Genomic DNA, 16,013 nt, shown 5'->3' with positions numbered 1-16,013 from the left:
GATGCACTACACACACAGACACAAAGACAAACAGACAATCAAATACACAAATAGACACACACACATCTCCACTACACCCTACCATTGAACTGGAAAGGTCCTAGTTCTGTTCACTATATATTCTGAATTATCATAACTATCTGAATTATCATAACTAAAATTATACAGAAATGTCTAATAAACAAACTCTTTTCTCCTTAATTTGTCCAACTTTGCCATGTATTATGGGTAAGTCCAGGCTTCGTTCCTGATCTGGATAATTCCATTTGCAAACAGTTTTGTTAAAAATGTTAACTAAGTGAGGTTTCTGAAATCATCCTAGCATGTTATGGATGATGTTTTTTTTTAAAGAGTGGACTCTCTCATTCAGTTGGGTAGCATACGAGGGGATTTCAAAAACATGATCAATAGTTTCCTCAACAACCTGTATAAAACTGCAAAACCAGCTAAAAGGATTGAACTGTGGACTGCTCATTAAGAATGAGACTCTGTTGGGAAGTCTCATCAGAGAAGCCTTATGCGTTGCACTTGTCAAATAATTACCTTAGCTGATCATTGAGGTCCTGACATGAGAATGATCTCTGCACCTTCAGTTGTGCCTAGAGGAAGAGTCCTGTTTAATCCTAATGAGTTTGCAGGCTATCCTGCTTGAATGACTGTCAAAGATTTAAAAATTAACTTGATCAAAACAAAATGAGTGACTGAGCAGTGTTACAAAACGTGCCCTTTGGTGTTCATGCCAAGACAATGGCCTCAGGAACAAAGACACTGTACTTGGAAATCCTCTTCAAAACCTTCCTGGAGAAGGGCTTATGCCCAAAACGTCGATTCTCCTGCTCCTTGGATGCTGCCTGACCTGCTGCGCTTTTCCAGCAACACATTTTTCAACTCTGATCTCCAGCATCTGCAGTCCCACTTTCTCCTTCAAAACCACACAGCCTGCAACCACACAGCCAACCTTCAAAAGATTTCTCAAAATGACCATTCTAACTGAACAAGTATTCTATCATCTCCACTTTGTTTGGTGTCAGGGGGTTAGTGAGCTCAGTTGCCTGGACAGCGAGTGAGTAACACCAACAGCATGGATTCAATTCCCCTGCTTAATACAAAGGACTCTCCTTCTCAACCGCTCCCCTCACCTGAGGTGTGATAACCCACAGGTTAAACCATCACCAGTTGTATCTCAGCCTTTTGGTTTGAAAGAACGATGACCACTTCATCTTGGTGTCAATGTGTTCCTCTCGCCTGCAAAACACCTTGGAATGTTTTACTACAGTATACAGGTGCTTGCTATTGTCCCTAAAGACTGTTTTTGCAGAGGGATTTGGTGAGATTGAGCTTTATGAGATCCTAGATGGTCAAGTGGCTTCCAAAACCTGCTGTAGACTCCTACGAAGTCTAGCTCCTTGCCTGCAGTATCAGAGAGAAGCCTGATCTCTAGAAACAATACAGTAACCAGATGCCAATCCCTTTAAGACATAAAGAAGGGAAACTGAATGAAAAATGCATTAAAAAGGGAGTGGGTGTTGAATTGGAGGGTGAAGCATAATTGGGGTGGCTAATTGATGAGGAAAGCTTTTTTACTTTTATAGATTAACCTAGTAAGGATGTGGAGACACTGTTTAAAAAAAACATGGCAGCCCCCGGGGAACAGCCAACATGTGTACTTCAGTATGGAAAATCTAATTTAGCTGTCTATTATGTAGCGAATGGAAAGGTAAGATTATGATAATTTAACAGTTACTCTGCCTTTGGAGATGTGCGATTTTTTTTATGACATATTTCCTTTAAAAGCAACAAACCAGAATATGAAGAGACAGCAAATCATTTATTTATGATTGCAATCTAGTGTGTGTCTAACAAGTTAAAAACAACTGCACCCAGCACTCACCGATCAGATGTAGTACAGCTGAGTTTGACAGCTCTGAGTTTTAACATATCAATAAAGCAGGTAATTTTTTACCCCCAAATTAAATGATTCTGCTTATCAGAGGCACTAAGCGGTGATATATTCTGGAGATGTTTCTTTCCGAGTTGTATTTTTTTTTAACTTCCATTGTGATTTTGTCCTGTTTATATCCATAAAGCTGAAGCAATCTGTTAAAATTGCAGGGAAGTAGTGAAAAAAAATGACTTTAATTTTTATGGCACTGCCACATTACATAGAGATATCTCCAACTGCTTCATCAGCAGTGAATTCATTTGAAGGATGGCGGTTGTTCTGACGTCAGAAACACAACTCCCTTTTGGCCACAGTGCTGCAGGTGACCAGGGTGTTAGGTCATCTCTGTGATTTTCTTCACACGGTGCCATGGGATCTGTAATGTTGATCTGAGCCACTGCCCCAAGCTGAAAGGACTTCATGTCCGCTCATGGTGCATGCTTCCAGCAATATAGAAACTTCATCAAGCTTGCACTGGATTGCCTGCTTTAAGTGCTTAAGTGTTGGAGTAGACAGAAAACCAAACCCTTTTTGACTCAAGGGCAGGAGTACATAGAGTTCTGGGCACTGCCTTAAAGTTTCTTATTGCAATGAAGTGAGCCTGTTTGAGTCACCTGATGAAACGCAGGAACTGCAAATCAAGCACTGATGGAATTACTCAATTGGTACACAGAGAAAGACTCATCGACTCTCTCTCCTTCTGTCATCTGTTTCCCCACAAATGGATGTGAATGACAGTTAACACTGTGACATGTAAGGTCCTTGATGCTGATACAGCAGTGTGTTACCTTACACTGAAAGTGTTGGTGACTGACAAATGTATTCACTGTGATTTTTGCGATAAGCATAATTTGTAGTAAAAATAAGGGAAGGAGAATTGGTAGGTTTTGAGGAAGCTTTTATTTAGCATACATTTTCCAGTAATCATGCTACTTTATGTAATCCAAAATATTCTAAACACTTGACTGCAAATATCCAGGAAGGCAGAGCTTTCCAGATTCTTTGTTTGGTGAGTTGGGCAGCTGTGCATATTGTGGAGCTTTGGGCCACATATAAAGTTTAAATTAATATTCCCAACAAGTTGGTATTTGTCATAATTGCTAATATATAAATAAAAACTGTTCTGTAGATAGCAATAAATCATATTTCTTTGATTTGGAATTAATCCACAATTTACAACAGTATTTTCAATGTGTCTTTAATGTAGGCAAGTGGCCCAAGGAACTTCACATGAGCGTTACCAAATAAAATTTGATTCTGAGCCACATAAGATGATAATTAGCTTCAGGAACACTCTAAAGGAGGAGAGGGAACAGGGTAAAGAGGCTGGAAGATACTAATGATGGTCAGAGGAAAATCAGATCTTTGAGAAATGTCAGCATTAGAGGAGCACAGATATCTCGGAGGGTTACAGGGTTGTAGAAAATTACAGATGGAAGGAGAGACTATGCAATGGAGAGATTTGAAAGTAGGGATGAGAATTTTAAAATTTCAGTACAGAATCCCCTGGACGTAGTCTCTGCTGGAATAGCAAGGATCCAATTTGTTAACAGGAGGATATAGCTGTGATTCCTTTGGCTCAGCCATGGAATTAACATCCCACTGCAGCATTACTTGGCCAATTAGAAGGTGTTGTAGATGCATCAATTCTGTCAAAGGATTTATAATTAAAGGGACTATATAATCATCTATGTGGATTTACCAGAATGTGAATGGCTGAGGTTTTGACAATCATAGCAATAGAGTGGAGACATGTGAAGACTGCTTCCAGATCTCTCACTTTCACCTGGAGGTCCGATTGCAGGCTGTAAGGGCTTTGCAGTGTGCTGAGCCTTCTTAGATAAAAGGAGAGAATGCTGACATTCTCATGTGTGACGTTAATGGTATTATAGTGCAAGAGGTCACAAAAACATGTGAGTTCCGAGCAATCACCAGCAATCTCAAAGTAAATTTACTTGTTTTACAAAGGTTGGTCATGGGCCAGATCCAAAATCAAAATGATCTTCCTGACCAACAGCTCTGCTGGGAACTCAGGAATGGATGTTTGAAAACTTAGAAAGATTTGACAGATGTTTAAAAATGAAAGGTGGGACCCAGATGTGGAAAGCTTACTCTTATTTCCGATAAATCCAACGTTTTGCAAGTTGGGTAAAGGGGAGAGGGCATGATCCCTGAGGAGATGTTTTGAACTTTTAAACTTAATTCAAACAGGTATCATTTTACAAGGATCTTAAACTGCTATGTGAGAACTAAATGATCTTGAAGGGCAGATAAGATCCTTTTGAGACCTGAAGTTTTTTATTTAAATTACTGCTATTTAAACTTTGAAAAATAGCTGCAGCTGTCACTGAGGGTGAAACAATAACCTCTGCTGAAATGTTTTGATTGACAGATTATCTGCTGTAGCTTTAGAAAACTGAGTCACATCAGATTACACAGTTTTAATAGATATCTGTGTTGACATTTCCCCAAAAACTATGATTGTGAATATTTGGCTGAGTTTCAAAATCCATGAATATCTCAGCAGGTGACACAGAAGAAATGGTTTAAATAACAGTTTAAAGAAACCTTTAAAGGATTACCTGTGATTGGTAAGTGTTCTGAATAGAAGGTTTCTTTTAAATTTGAGGTCAATCATTAGAGCTCTGAATGGATTTCATGAAACGTATTGTTTTCACAATTGAGCGCATTTGAGTGAAAGATGTGTTTGATGTTGAATTGTTGTCATTGCCACGAGGTACTTAAGGACTGCCCATGGTAGATACTGGGTGAGAGGGCATGCAAGTGGGATAAAAGATATCAAGGTTCATTGGCATTGGGTGGAGACATGAGCTGGCACTGACTTGGTATGAAGGATAATGGGAGGTGGTGATGGCATGCATTGGCATACAGTAGGCATGGAGAGAATGATGTGGAGGTGTAGAAATATAGAAACTAACAGGAGGAGTAGGCTATTCAACCCTTTGAGCCTGTTCTGCCATTTAACATGACCATGGCTAATCAGAGCAGATAGAGGCCCTTCAGCACATCTAGTCTGCATTAACCCTCAGTAGAGCATCATATCCAGACCCAAATCTGCACATGGATCCATATGCAAGTTAGCGGGCCCAGGAAATGTGAGCATTGTTCATGCATTGCTGGCTCAGGCTGCATTCACATCAATTTTCAAACTTCTGAAAAGGTTTTGTACCAGAAGAATAAGATTGGTCCCAACATCTCCATGTGGCACAAGTAACACAGCTACTTCGTAAAGTTAGTCCAGGAAGCCTGGAGCTGATGGATGGCCTTAGAAACTGGCATCCTCTGGTTTTATCTTGCCTCTGTTTTCATTTGTTAAATGGCTGTTTGTAGTCAAAAATGACATCGCCTGCAAATGTCCTGGAGTGCAAGTGGCAAGGTCTCTTTCTCTGCACCAAGTCGTTTGCATTGCTACTTAATACAAGTAATGCCCTTTGCAGTGTGCTCTCATTGTGAACCAGAATACATTGGATTAATCAAATTGGAGCATTCCCAGTGATGGGAATGGGGTGGGGGGTAGAGGTGAAGTGGTCACAGTGCTGAGATATTCTCGGATCATTTACTGGCGATCATTGGCACTGGCACATCAGGATTTGGCTCAAACTGGGAGGCAAAGCTTACACCATGGAGAGTGGACCTTTGCTGAGAGGTTGGCAATCTGTGGGGTCCTTAAAACCTTATCATCCATGCAATGCAACAACTGTGTTAAATTGAAATGGTGGAGTTGATTAAGTGATATATTTTAGCATCTGAAAGAGCCTCGGTAACACTGCTCGGGTTATCTCTGCATGAGCAGCAGGCAAGCCTGTGATCTAATCAAATTATTCAGTGTTAAAGACAGCCAGGCATTCCACAGCTCCACTCGCAGAGCCCAGCTGAGATCAAATGCTAATCAGTTGCTCCCTAATATTTATTTCCACTGTCAGCACTCCCTTCGTGTTTGTTTATAGAGCAGTGCCTCCTGCTGAATAGATGGATGAAACATGAATTAATAGAGATGCAGAAAGATGATGGACAGGCAGCAAAATAAATTCAAATATACCTCCACGTAAACAGGAAATCAGTCAGCTAATAAATACATAGACAAACTGTCATTCAGACAGATTGCACCCTAGATTAACAGCAAGAGGATGAGGCAAAATATGGACAGACAGGTGAGTAACCTAGATAAGACACATCCAGGTTATCACTCTGCTAAGTCTGCACTGATATCCAATATTTTAAATTATCAATCCACTATTCTTGACTCATCTTCCCAGGATACTGATAATTAGTTCAGTTAATATCAGTTCATCTTCTTGATAATCTATCGGTGATCCAGATAAGATTGACATTTAATGTCATACAGACTGATAATTAAGATGAGATAGATAACTTATGCAAAACAGCATGAGAGATAAGTCTGAGTAACGATTTAGGATATGAAGAGATTGAGTGATAACTTAGATCGAACTTAAAAAAATTTAGATGGGTAGGAGAAAGGGTAGGAGGATAATACATGAGGCAGGTAGGTCAGATTGGTTAATTACTTTGAATAGGTAAATAAACAGATTGATGTACAACTCAGATAAGGTTTACTGGTAACATAGGCAAGATCAGTAGATAAACAGAGCTGAATGAAGTGGAAGAAGATAGTTTGGTTACAGATATAAATATATTATGGGAGCACACCAATAGATAGGTGTAACTTGAGTTGGGTGGAGATGATCATGATCAGCAAACAGGAGACATTCCTGTCCCTTTTTCTGCCCTTCAGGCTTTGTGTTAATAACAAAAACATACATAAATGACCTACTTTGATGTACTGCCAGAATACAGCAACAAACAGCATTTTGTGGAAGGGGTCGGTATAAAAGACACTTAAGAACTCACCATTAAAATTGTACCAAGAACATAAAATGAAATGATCAAACAGGGGTTTGTGTGAAGGAAATATTTTTGCAAGCAATCATTGCCTTCACAATCTGAATGGGCCCTCAGATGCAGTTACATATATCCCCTGTCTCTCATTCAAGCAACTGCCTACAGCTATTAATGGAGCTGATGCTTGCTCACTGGTATCCAGAGGATCTGCCTCGGCAAACAAGGAATTGTCGATCAAGTGGAAATTAATTAGTAAATTGTTTTGGCAGAAGTTTCCAGCTTAATGATGCATCCCTCCCATGCCTGCAGCAAGAGTACTTCCTGCATTTCACTTTGCACACCTTCTTCAGTAGTGCCACCCCCAACCTTGATAAACTGCCCTAGGTAGCACAATAACTGCAAGAAATTACAAAGGGGCTGTAAGGTAAAAGTGAAAGAAGTTTGTTTGCCCTGTGCTGGGTCATGTCAAAGGTTGCATTTAAATTGCATTAAAGGTTGTTTTTGTTTTTTCAGAATGAGGGAGCCTCTGGAACCACGTAGCTGAATGTAGCCACTGCTTATGTATGCCCACCGGTTGCCCACTGACCAGGATTTGTCATCCATTCAGATACGCACTGCCTCCACCTGCCTCCCCTCACTTACGTGTGCTAACAATCGAGTGTCAATGCACAAATTCCTGTAATTGCCAGTCTCTTCGAAAACCTGTTAACTGGGAGTAAAAATGAGGCTGTTGAATATGATAATTTATTCGTGATTTAGCTTAATGAGACTAAGCTACAGACACTGTTTACATTCTGGCTGTTTTTTCAGTCTCCTCACTTTCTAATGTAACTGCATTGGGACATCACACTGCTCATCAAGTATCACCATTTTCTACAGGCTGCTACGAGTTTTAATTTTGCAAAATACCAGGTTGGATTAGACAACAAAAACATATATTACAGAGATAGCTAACAACTGCAAAGGCTACTGGAGGCTTAGTTTTCTTATCTGACTTCCTCTGGTTTTGTTTTCCAATCTTAACAGTTCTATTTACCCATCCCTTTACCAATTATCCCATCTTTTATTGTTGATTAACCCTCACGTCATTCATTTCTCCCCAGTGAAGATGTGAAGGAGCTGGCATTGGACTGGGGTGGACAAAGTTAAAAATCACACAACACCAGATTATAGCGCAACAGATTTATTTGAAAGTTTTGGAACTTTGAAAAAAAAAGTCAAAACAACAGCAGTTTTAAAAGGGAGAAGGGCAGACAAAGGAAGCACATGGTGAGGACAGTGCAGGAGAGAGAGAGAGAGAACCTGCACAGTTACTGCCTTTGCTGTTTTTGAATTCATGTGTCGCTGGACATCGAAATTCACAACTAATCTTGGAGGAACCAGTTTGGGCGAAGTTCACAACACAGAATCAGATAAGTTAATTGTTGTTTTAAGTCTGACTAAGAGAAAGGCTGTATTAGTGAGTACAGTGGGTTCTTTCTTGGTTATATGTTTTTGGAGATAAGTCTCTTGTTAAACTTAAAATATAAGCCATAGCTATTAATTTAACCTAGTGCAGTGTTTTCTAGAGGAAAAAGATGGTGTTATTTTCTGGGTCTGTAGATTGTGAAGGAGCAAAAATGGCCTTTGCAGTGAGATGTACTTCTTGTCAGATGTGGGAGTTTAAAGAGAGTTTAAGGGTTAATGTGGATTATATCTGATAAATGCTGTTGGATGCAAATGTTATCAGATCGAGTGGATTGGTTGGAGAGAAAGATAGAAGCAATGAGGAATTTGCAACGGCAACAGTACGTGATGGATGGCAGTTATAGGAAGGGGGGAATGTCTCAGATACAGTCACATAGATAAGTTAACTCCAGGAAGGGTGAGAGAGGTAGGTACCTAGGGCAGGAGTCTTTTGTGGATATACCCATTTCAAACAGGTATGATGTTTTGGAAAATGTAGGGGGTGATGGATTCTCAGGGGAACTTAGCACAAACAGCCATGTTTCTGGTATTGAGACTGGTTCTAATGCAATGAGGGGTACGTCGGCTTCCAAGAGATCAATTGTGTTAGGGAATTCTGTAGTCAGAGATACAGACAGTATTTCTGTGGCCAGCTGAGAAAAAGCAGAATGGTGTGTTGTTTCCCTGATGCCAGGATCAAGGACATCTCAGAGAGGGTACAGAATGTTCTCACGGGGTAGAGGGGCCAGCAAGAGGTCATTGTCCAAGGGAAGGGAAAGGGTTGAGATTCTGAAGGGAGATTACAGAGTTAGGCAGGAATTTAAAAAGGAGGTCCTTGAGAATAGTGATATCTGGATTACTCCCAGTGCTACGAGCTAGTGAGGGCAGGAATAGGAGGATAGACCAGATGAATGCATGGCTGAGGAACTGGTGTATGGGAGAAGGATTCACATTTTTGGATCATTGGAATCTCTTTTGGCGTAGAAGTGACCTGTACAAGAAGGATGGATTGCACCTAAATTGGAAGGGGACTAATATACTGGCAGAGAAATTTGCTAGAACTGCTCGGGAGGATTTAAACTAGTAAGGGGAGGGGTGGAGGGATGGGGCCCAGGGAGATAGTGAGGGAAGAGATCAATCTGAGACTGGTGCAGTTGAGAACAGAAGTGAGTCAAACAGTCAGGGCAGGCAGGGACAAGGTAGGACTAATAAATTAAACTGCATTTATTTCAATGCAAGGGGCCTAACAGGGAAGGCAGATGAACTCAGGGCATGGTTAGGAACATGGGACTGGGATATCAAAGCAATTACAGAAACATGGCTCAGGGATGGGCAGGACTGGCAGCTTAATGTTCCAGGATACAAATCTTACAGGAAGGATCGAAAGGGAGGCAAGATAGAAGGGGGAGTGACATTTTTGATAAGGGATAGCATTACAGCAGTGCTGAGGGAGGATATTCCCGGAAAGACATCCAGGGAAGTTATTTGGGTGGAACTGAGAAATAAGAAAGGGATGATCACCTTTTCGGGATTGTATTATAGACCCCCCCAATAGTCAGAGGGAAATTGAGAAACAAACCTGTAAGGGGATCTCAGCTATCTATAAGAATAATACGGTAGTTATGGTAGGGGACTTTAACTTTCCAAACATTGACTGGGACTGCCATAGTGTTAAAGGTTTAGATGGAGAGGAATTTCTTAAGTGCATACAAGACAATTTTCTGATTCAGTATGTGGATGTACCTATGAGAGAAGGTGCAAAACTTGACCTATTTCTTAGGAAATAAGGCAGGGCAGGTGACTGAGGTGTCAGTGGGGGAGCACTTTGGGGCCAACAACCATAATTCTACTCGTTTTAAAATAGTGATGGAAAAGGATAGACCAGATCTAAAAGTTGAAGTTCTAAATTGGAGAAAGGCCAATTTTGACGGTATTAGGCAAGAACTTTCGAAAGCTGATTGGAGGCAGATGCTCGCAGTAAAAGGGACGGCTGGAAAATGGGAAGTCTTCGGAAATGAGATAACAAGAATCCAGAGAAAGTATATTCCTGTCAGGGTGAAAGGAAAGGCTGGTAGGTATAGGGACTGTTGGATGACTAAAGAAATTGAGGGTTTGATTAAGAAAAAGAAGGAAGCATATGTCAGGTATAGACAGGATAGATCCAGTGAACCCTTAGAAGAGTATAAAGAAAGTAGGAGTATACTTAAGAGGGAAATCAGGAGGGCGAAAAGGGGACATGAGATAGCTTTGACAAATAGAATTAAGGAGAATCCAAAGGGAATTTACAAATATATTAAGGACAAAAGGGTAACTAGGGAGAGAATAGGGCCCCTCAAAAATCAGCAGGGTGGCCTTTGTGTGGAGCCACAGAAAATGAGGGAGATACTAAATGAATATTTTGCATCAGTATTTACTGTGGAAAAGGATATGGAAAATATAGACTGTAGGGAAATAGATGGTGACATCTTGCAAAATGTCGAGATTACAGAGGAGGAAATGCTGGATGTCTTGAAACTGTTAAAGGTGGATAAATCCCCAGGACCTGATCAAGTGTACCCGAAAACTCTGTGGGAAGCTAGAGAAGTGATTGCTTGGCCTCTTGCTGAGATATTTTTGTATCATTGATAGTCACAGGTGAGGTGCAGGGATACTGGAGATTGGCAAACGTGGTGCCACTGTTTAAGAAGGGCGGTTAAGACAAGCCAGGGAACTATAGACCGGTGAGCCTGATGTCGGTGGTGGGCAAGTTGTTGGAGGGAATCCTCAGGGACAGGATGTACATGTATTTGGAAAGGCAAGGACTGATTCGGGATAGTCAACATGGCTTTGTGCGTGGGAAATCATGTCTCACAAACTTGATTGAGTTTTTTGAAGAAGTAACAAAGAAGATTGATGAGGGCAGAGCAATAGATGTGATCTTCAGTCAGGCGATTGACAAGATTCCCCATGGGAGACTGATTAGCAGGTTAGATCTCACGGAATACAGGGAGAACTAGCCATTTGGTTACAGAACTGGCTCAAAGGTAGAAGACAGAGGGTGGTGGTGGAGGGTTGTTTTTCAGACTGGAGGCCTGTGACCAGTAGAGTGCCACAAGGATCGGTGCTGGGTCCTCTACTTTTTGTCATTTACATAAATGATTTGGATGCGAGCATAAGAGGTACAATTAGTAAGTTTGCAGATGATACCAAAATTGGAGGTGTAGTGGACAGCGAAGAGGGTTACCTCAGATTACAACAGGATCTTGACCAGATGGGCCAATGGGCTGAGAAGTGACAAATGGAGTTTAATTCAGATAAATGCGAGGTGCTGCATTTTGGGAAAGCAAACCTTAGCAGGACTTATACACTTAATGGTAAGGTTCTAGGGAGTGTTGCTGAATAAAAAGACCTCGGAGTGCAGGTCCATAGCTCCTTGAAAGTGGAGTCACAGGTAGATAAGATAGTGAAGAAGCATTTGGTATGTTTTCCTTTATTGGTCAGACTACTGAGTACAGGAGTTGGGAGGTCATGTTGCGGCTGTACAGGACATTGGTTAGGCACTGTTGGAATATTGCATGCAATTCTGGTCTCCTTTCTATCGGAAAGATGTTGTGAAACTTGAAAGGGTTCAGAAAAGAGTTACAAGGATGTTGTCAGGGTTGGAGGATTTGAGCTATAAGGAGAGGCTGAATAGGCTGGTGCTGTTTTCCCTGGAGCGTTGGATTACAAAATTATGAGGGACATGGATAGGATAAATAGACAAAGTCTTTTTCCAAGGGTCGGGGAGTCCAGAACTAGAGGGCATAGATTTAGGGTGAGAGGGGAAAGATATAAAAGAGACCTAAGGGGCAACCTTTTCACGCAGAGGGTGGTACATGTATGGAATGAGCTGCCAGAGCAAGTGGTGGAGGCTGGTACAATTGCAACATTTAAGAGGCATTTGGATGGGTATATGAATAGGAAGGGTTTAGAGGGATATGGGCCGGGTGCTGGCAGGTGGGATTAGATTAGGTTGGGATATCTGATCAGCATGGACCTGTTGGACCGAAGGGTCTGTTTCCATGATGTACATCTCTATGACTCTATGACTACTAGCTTTCGGAGCACTGCTCCTTCACCTCAGCTGAGGTGTCACTTTTTTCTATAAAACCTTAAGTTATCTCAAGAATATGACTTCGAAGAAGTTCTGGGATTTACATCTTCATGAACTGAAACCTGCAACCCATTCTAAAAGATGAAAGACTTAACAGAAATCTCGGTTTGTTCAACATATCATTTCAGTTGCATGACACTATAATGTTTTGCTATAAATTCTGTGTCTTATGGTCCTGCTCCATAGTTACCTGATGAAGGAGCGGCACTCTGAAAGCTAGTGCTTCCAAATAAACCTGTTGGACTATAACCTGGTGTTGTGTGATTTTTAACTTCCTCCCCAGTTACACAGGCCCTTGCCTTTTACAGGGTGGACCCTGACTTCATTACCCAGTAACACCTAAAAACATTGACACTCTCTTATATCTCCTTTTTTAGTTTTTCCTACACACCCATAAGTCTATGCTTAACTTTTAACCCAAAAATTCTCTTCCACTTGGCCATAAATCCCTTATTTTAATTTATAGCCCTCACAGTTATCTATTCTAATATGGCTTACAAACGCATGAACCCATAAACCATTGTAGGCCTTCCAACCCCTCAGGCTCCCTTACTACTCAATAAAAACATGGCTGATCTGACTGTAATCACAAATCGCCATTCTTGCCTATCCCTGTTAATCTTTCACCTCATTGCTTAATAACAATCGAGCAACTCTGGCTAAACAAATTTTCAAAGGCTCTGCTTCCGACAACTCTTTTTTAAGGAAAAGAACTAGAAAGATTCACAAACATCAAGAGAATTCTTTTTGGCCTCACCTCTGTTTTGAATGAGCAATCGCTGACTTTTAAACAGTGACCGATCCCCTGCTCTGTGACCTTCGCTCATTTACGTCTGTTCCACTTCCAGATCCAATCGTTTTTTTGAGTGTGACTGCAAGCTGTGGAGGCAAGTGAATAATGATGAGAAGGGGACAATTCCACCATGACCTCAACTCTCCCCTTCAAACTCAACACTTCCCACAATATCTATGCTCCTGTAATTCTGGCGTTATATGCATTCCCAAACATAATTGCTCCACCGTTGGTGTCTGGGCCCTCTGTAGTCTAGGTCTCAATCTGTGGAATTTCCTGCCTCAACCACTGAACCTCACTGTTCTCCTTTAAGCCACTTGTTAATATCCAGTGAACCTTGCTTTTGGTCAATTTTATGGCTTGTTTTGTAATGGTCCTGTGAAATATTTTGGGAGGTTTCATGATGTTGTAGATGCTGTATAAATATAAGCTGTTTCTGTTAAACAGTCAGAAAAAAAGATGAAGAAAGTCATTCTTGTTTGTACCTGTGAGAAAGGAGGGACTGCAGAAGTTGGAGATCAGAGTCGAGAGTGTGGTGCTGGAAAAGCACAGCAGGTCAGACAGCATCTGAGGAGCAGGAGAATTGACGTTTCAGGCATAAGCCCTTCATCAGGAATGAGGCTTGTGAGCCGAAGGGGGGGGAGAGGGTTTGCTGAGAGACAAATGGGAGGGGAGGGGGCTGGGGGAAGGTAGCTGAGAATGTAATAAGTAGATAAGGGATGGGGAGAAGGTGATAGGTTGGAGACGAGGATGGAATGGATAGGTGGGAACAGTAATAGACCGGTCAAGATGACAGTGCCAATTTGGAGGCTTGGAACAGGGATAATGTGAGGTGAGGGGAAACGAGGAAACTGGCGAAATCCACAATAATCCCATGTGGTTGCAGGGTCCCAAGGTGGAAGATGAGGCGTTCTTCCTCAAGGTGTCAGATGGTAAGGGTTTGGCGATGGAGGAGACCCAGGACCTGCATGTCCTTGGTGAAGTGGGAGAGGATGTTAAATTGGTCAGTCACGTGGCAGTGGCATTGGTTGGTGCAGGTGTCCCAGAGATGCTCTCTGATATGATCTGCAACTTGACATCCTGTCTCCTTGATGTTGAGGAGACCACATTGTGTGCAACGGATACAGTAGATGACAATTGTGGAATTACACGTAAATTTCTGTCTGATGTGGAAGGATCCTTTGGGGACTTGGATGAAGTGAGGGCACAGGTTTTGCACTTCTTGCATTGGATGGTGTAATGTATACGAAGGTTGGTGGGGTGGAAGGTGAGGAGCAGGGGGGTTCTGCCCTTGTTGCGTTGGGAGGGGTGGCTTTCAAGGATGGTTATGTAGGAAATGGAGGAGAAGCACTGGAGGGCATCGACGACAATGTGGGAGGGAAAATTGCGATCTATGAAGAAGGAGGCCATCTGGGATTTTCTGTGGTAGAATTGGTCATCCTGGGAACAGATATGGCGGAGGCAGAGGAATTGGGAACAGAGGATGGCATTTTTACAGGAGGCAAGCTGGGAGGAGGTGTAGTCCAGGCAGCTGTTGGAGTCCATGGGTTTGTAGTAGATATCCATGGTTAGTCGGTCACCGAAGATGGAGATGGAGAGGTCCAAGAAGGGGAGGGAGGTGTCCGAGATGGTCCAGGTAAACTTGAGGTCGGGGTGAAAGGTGTTAGTGAAGTTGATGAACTATTCGATCTCCTTGTGGGAGCACGAGGTAGCGCCAATAAAGTCATCGATGTAGCAGAGAAACAGGTGAGGCATGGTGCCGGTGTACCTGCTGAAGATGGAATGTTTCACGTAGCCAACAAAAAGGCAGACAGAGCTGGAGCCCATGTGGGTGCCCATGGCTACCCCTTTGGTTTGAAGTAACTGGAAGGATTAAAAGGAGAAGTTGTTGAGGGTGAGGACCAGTTCAGCCAGGCAGATGAGGGTGTCGGTGGAAGGGTACTGGTTGGAGCAGCATTAGAGGAAGAAACGGAGGGCTTGGAGGCTTTCATCATGGCAAATAGATGTGTACAGGGACTGGATGTCAATGGTGAAGAGGAGGCATTAGAGTTCGGGGAAACAAAAGTATTGGAGGAGTTAAACGGCATGGGTGGTGTCCCGAACACAGGTGGGGAATTCTTGGACTAAGGGGGACAGGACAGTGACAAGGTATGCAGCGATAAGTTTGTAACTGACCACATCATTGCATCAAAACTGGAGGATTATTCTATCTTGTAGCTTTAAGATAACGCAGACTTGCTCTTTACAGCAGAAAAAAATACCTTGCTCATGACATGGTTTAAATGCTCGTCTTCTTAAAACAGAGACAGGAGTCTGCACTAACTCCACAGGAGATTTCCTATTAATATTAAAAATGGCATGTCACATGCAGAGACACAATTAGCCTGATTCCCACAGTGAAGACCTCTGCAATGGCCTTAAAAAGGCAGGCCAACCAAAAGGAACAATTCTGCTGCAAACCCCCAGATTACCCTCTCTGTTGCTTTTTCTTTCCAGCATCTTGTGTAAGAACAACTCGTTGTGGTTACCCCTGTGCATCATTAGGTGTACATATTTTGGACTGGATCTTACATCTTGTTGGCTGTGTCAGTTTCATTGAGTGTTCAGGAGGGTTTCCTACTGCAAAACCTAGCAAGTTCCTTCGACATACCTCACCAAACTTGTCTCATTAACTTCCTGCCCCATGCTAATAGTACCTGTCTCACCCAATCTTATCCCCTCCCTACCACATGCAGTACCCAGAACAACACACCATTCCCTGAACATCTATCGAAAGACTAGCGCCCCTTGCACTGGTCTTTAAAAGGTCCAGACAAGCA

At 42.1% G+C, this 16,013-nt stretch overlaps 1 long non-coding RNA gene across 1 annotated transcript; it reads right to left on the bottom strand.

The window, feature by feature from the left end:
* Positions 1-5,858: 5,858 nt before the first annotated feature.
* On the bottom strand, positions 5,859-13,205 carry LOC122562460. The gene is made up of 3 exons (XR_006315311.1): positions 13,159-13,205; positions 7,466-7,532; positions 5,859-5,921 (listed from the first exon to the last, which is right to left on the bottom strand). It is a non-coding gene; the product is annotated as an uncharacterized LOC122562460 (long non-coding RNA).
* Positions 13,206-16,013: the final 2,808 nt, after the last annotated feature.

This window comes from Chiloscyllium plagiosum, chromosome 25 (genome assembly GCF_004010195.1).
Source record: "Chiloscyllium plagiosum isolate BGI_BamShark_2017 chromosome 25, ASM401019v2, whole genome shotgun sequence".
NCBI classification, from domain to species: domain Eukaryota; kingdom Metazoa; phylum Chordata; class Chondrichthyes; order Orectolobiformes; family Hemiscylliidae; genus Chiloscyllium; species Chiloscyllium plagiosum.
This window is presented reverse-complemented; position numbering and strand designations above follow the sequence as displayed.